The sequence below is a fragment of the Solanum pennellii genome, chromosome 12, assembly GCF_001406875.1.
Source record: "Solanum pennellii chromosome 12, SPENNV200".
NCBI lineage: Eukaryota > Viridiplantae > Streptophyta > Magnoliopsida > Solanales > Solanaceae > Solanum > Solanum pennellii.
Genome location: NC_028648.1, coordinates 78580458 through 78585398, shown reverse-complemented (window position 1 = coordinate 78585398; position 4941 = coordinate 78580458). Strand labels below are relative to the sequence as shown.

The window sequence follows — 4941 nt, the reverse complement described above, 5'->3', positions numbered from 1 at the left end:
TATATATATATATATATGTATGTATGTATGTATGTATGTATGTATGTATGTATGTATGTATGTATGTATGTATGTATGTATATGTATGTATGTATATATATATATATGTATGTATGGTGATGTTTTAGTCAAGAACAAATTGAGGATGTGTGGTTCCTCATGATGACTAGTATTTTGGATGATTTGTTCATTTTTTTCTGACAAGGGATCGAAGAGATTGGTTAATCTAGTGTATATCTAGCTCTTTTTCATGAATATGTATCTATTGTCACATTATCTAAATTACTTCTTCTACGTGTACATTCAATTTTGCTCATACTACTAGAATTTAGTAGTACAATAATTTCCATATATATATATATTTGTGTGTGTGTGCGCGCGCATAGTCTTAATTAAGAGCATGTTAGGATTGGCTTAAAAAGTTGCATGTAAGTCAAAAATAAAAAATCAAACTGAAATGATTTTTTCAATCAAGAAATAAAAAGTAGGGAGAGACCTACTTTTGATTTTTAGTGTTTTTAAAGTCATTTTTAATTTATTACAAAATATTTTTAACCTTTTCAAATACTTTCAAAAGATAAAAATGACTTAAAAAGTATGATTAACCAACTTTTACGTCAATTCAATCGGACTCTGAGTAAAACTATATATATGTGTAAAATTCATAACAATAGTTCGACACAATCCTCAACTTCAATTATATAAATTACTTTGAAGGAGGAACAATATTTTTGTGTAAGATTGTCCCTTTAAAAGAGACTTAAGTGTTTGATTATAAAAAATAAGAATATTATTATTACATTTTCCTAGGATATACACTGTTTAAGTCTTCTTTGTTAAGAAAAGTTTCGCTCCAAAGTGGGACTTTTCTATACAAACCTTGATTAATCAACCCCACTCATTTTTATTAAATTCAGCTTAAGTTCTATTTAAAGAGGATGTGGTTTCAAAGTTTTAAAAATTGATTCTACTTTGTTAGACTCACAAATTAAAACTTGTTCAACTAGACAAACTTATGTACTAGTAAAAATTATCATCATTTCATAATTTATGCTACACTATTTCTCTCTTTCTCTTTTGCATGAGACAGTAGTAGTTGAGTGGTTGATTTTATTCCTTGGAAAACTTTATTCTTGTGTCTTTCAATATCCCACTGCACCACTCTAGTAATTTTGTTTGATTTATGACTTTTTCTACCTCAAGCTTGTGCAATCCTATAGGTTATTCAATGTTTTTGCTTATCATCTTTTGTGCACTTCTCATCTTGTTCAATATCAACAACCTCTCATTTTCAATATATGAATCAATTTCTTGCATTTTCTATTTGTCTTTGATGTTCCGTTGTTACCTTATTATTTAATTTCTATTTTTCTTGGTTGTGTGTAATTTGCTTTCAATATTATTTGCACGAAGAACATCATCTAAATTTCTTTTCCCCAATTCTCAAATCACATATCTTTATCTCTTTGCAATAAGTAAACCATATCTATAACAATCATGTTCTTAGCATCTACGTAGAATGAACCATAATATCCAATTCAATGTGGAGAAAAGCAGAATTTGTATTATAAATCATATCATCCACTCTAATAGTCATCTCAAAAGTGAGATGTGGCACCAACATTGCACTTCATCAGTCAACACTTTTTAGACGTTTCATGTAATTAGCTTTGGAAAGAATGTTCTTGATTTGGTATCTCCGGTCTTAATAGAAAAGTTAAACATGAATCCACTATTAAGACTAGAATCATCAGAACAATTATTCTTCTCAAAGTCAAATGCATGAAATAACTAAAAAAATGTTAGACTGATGAAGTTAAGTCCATGTTAATGTCTCTTCTCACTTATGGACGACTAATAGCATGAATGACATGGTTTATTTTGTCAATTTTGTTTTGTCCACATTGAATTAGATCGTGTTGATTATGGATAACTTTATGAAGATGCCAAGAATATTACTCCTTATAATAAATACGATTTACTTATTGTAGAGACAGAGATATGTTCTGTTTCAGAATTGGAAAAAAATGTCTAAACNTGTCTAAACGTTATTATTCGTGCAAATGATATTGGAAAGCAAATTGAACATACTCAAGAAATTCAAAAAAGGGATAACGAAACAAGGAACATTTGAAGATGCAAGAAAAATGATTCGTAAATTAGAATAAGAGGTTGCTAAAGTTGAATAAGATGAGAAGTACGCAAAAAACGATAAACAAAAACATAAAGCATTTCATATAATTGCACAAATTGAGGTAGAAAAAGTCAGTAATCAAACTAAGGCAAATCAAACTAAGCAGAGAGAGTAGTACAGTGGGATATTGAGCGACAATGAAGCTCTCAGGGTGATTGAATCCACCACTCAACCCCTATTGTTTTACGTAAAAGAAAAAGAGAAGTAAAAAATGAAATGATAATAATGAATAATAGTATGTAAGTATCTCTAGTTGAACATGTTTTAAGTTTTGGGATCTAGCAAAGTAGGATAAAATTTCTAATTTTGCAACCATCTCCTCTTTAAATAGTGTGAATATGAATGTGATAAAAATGATTGGGTTGATTAACCAAGATTCATATCGAAAAGGGTCACTTTGGTGCGAAGCTTTTCCTATCAAAGATGACTTTAACATTTTAGTCCTATAAAAATGTAACAGTAGTATGTAGTTTGATAATTGACAAAGTATTTTGATGTTTTACAAAGTAAACTATGTTGCATTGTTTATCATCATCAAAATATGAGAAATTGTTTGGAAATAGGTGAACATATAAATAGTTTAGATGATTAATAAACTTAACGTGGTTCACAGGAATGCAGACAACATGTATAGATATGAGATATTGCAGCAAAGAAGAAACTAATAAATTGCTTAAATAAAGGAGCGAAAAAATAAACAACTTAAATAAAGAAGCAAAAAAGGGTAAAAGTGTAGACCAAAGAGGAATCAACGTTCCTAATAGGATGAAACTCCTCTGGTAAACTTGACCATGACATATATGGTAAGCATATATAATGCAAAAAAATAAATCATGAAGATTTTACTAATATCGAACATGAAGTTATTTTCAAACAAATTAAAAAATAAAATAAGACTTAAAACTTAAAATAAATGAATTAGGATGACAAAGATGATAACTGACATACAATGTAAAATAGATACATTTAGTTGTTATAAAGTATTCATATGTGTTTTCTACCATTATTTAATCATTATTATAATCATTATGTGCTTATGATGTGTGCTTTTTTGCATAATTTTTTTTTACAGCTAATAAGCATGTTTGAAAGAAAATTTGAAGTGTTATGGAGCTTCAAAGTCGGAATAGAGGAACGTGGAATGTGATCAAGATTGAGTCTGAGATTCAAGAGTCAAATGGACATACAAAATATCAAGAAATTGTGACAGTTCTACAACAAGTCGCATGCGTCTTGATCATGCTACCAAGCTTTTGCTGCATCAAGAGGAAAACATGGATCAAGGCTAAAAAGGAAGTTACCGGTGTCAACTTTGGCCATACTACCCATCCCGGTTCGTGTGGTATTTATGAAAAATGAGAAATAATCTTAAGAATGGGAAGAAATTGTCTTACAATAGTCTTGTTTTTAAGGTGAGCTCATGTATCTAAAGACTAGTAAAAATCACTTATTCTATGAATTGAGTACTTACCAACTGGCCAAACATGGTGGTTTTGCTTCAAAACTATAAAATTACGTTTTTCTCAAATGGAGGAAATTCAAAACAAGAGTTCCAATGGTTATTGTTCAAGTAATCATAAAAGAGATCTTATATATGCTCAAGTGGAGGAAATTCATTAGACAACAGATATTGAGGTAGAAGCAATGCAATCAAAAGGTCATTTATCATTGTGTTTCTATGAGCCTCAATAAGATGATTTATAAGATTGATTCTTTAGGCATTATTCGATTTCTTTCTTAAATTTGTTTTGTGGTAGATTTCAACTATAATAGGACACATTAAGTATCTAGCTCAGTTATATCATGTGAGACTTCAACATGTTTTCAGAAAGGAAATTAATTAGCAAATTAATTTACTAATGTAACCTTTGAAAGGGTTCGACGACAATGTTATTTCACCTTCTATGAACTTCCAAGCAACGAAAGAAAGATCATTAACTTAGAAAATCCGCTAATACCTAATTTGAAAATACAACCTAGAGAAATAAAGCAAAATGACAACATAGAGGAACACTTTTTCATTATTACATGATATTAAACAGTAGTATATATCATGAAAATGGGGGTTTCAGAAGATTTGAAACAAAAAATAATTTGGCTCAATATTCATACACAATTGAAGATTTCTTTTCAATTATTCAAAATTTACTAGATTGAAGGTGTTACTTCTTTGTTTATAAAAAGAATTAGTCACTTTATAGAATATCATCAGAAAGGAAAAACCTGAAGAATCAACGACCAACTCTTTTTTAGATTCCATATAGAAAATGCAGCATCAGGTCTTACTGGAGGAACATATCCAACCAAATCATCTCTCTCCTAACAAACAGAAGTTTGTTGGTTAGAATTGGACAATAAAGACATCAAAGAACTTTTTTTTTTGAAAAAATAGCATTCACCTGGATCTGCTCAGATCTAGAAATGTCATTAGGAAAGACAACAAACAAGGGAAGAAGAAATGAGATAACATTAGCTACTTACAAGGAATTAAGAGCCAGACCACAAGACAGGCACCTCTACAAGAACTATCTTAGGCAACCACTACATCACCGGATTAAGTCTCCATCATTGAAATGGAGGAAGTAAAAAATTGAGGGAAATAAATGAAGAACAAAAGACAAAAACATACCGCTGCAAGCTAAGCAAGGATGATACTAGGAAGAAGAAGAGAAAGGGATTGATGACCCACAACAAATGGGGGAGGAAGGTGGAATACCACAAAGCTCTAAGCAGCAGTATAAGGGACA

At 30.1% G+C, this 4941-nt stretch overlaps 1 long non-coding RNA gene across 2 annotated transcripts in view; it reads right to left on the bottom strand.

Annotated features, from left to right (window-relative positions):
- The window catches only part of LOC114075185, an 8764-nt gene extending 3823 nt beyond the window's left edge, over positions 1-4941 (bottom strand). Inside the window, exons 1-3 of one of the 2 annotated variants that reach the window (XR_003575581.1) lie at positions 4824-4941; positions 4676-4735; positions 4418-4513 (exon numbers count right to left, since the gene is read on the bottom strand). This is a non-coding gene — a long non-coding RNA (uncharacterized LOC114075185). Of the gene's footprint in view, positions 1-4417; positions 4514-4675 lie in introns of both variants that reach the window. The other variant, XR_003575580.1, reaches the window with a different exon arrangement.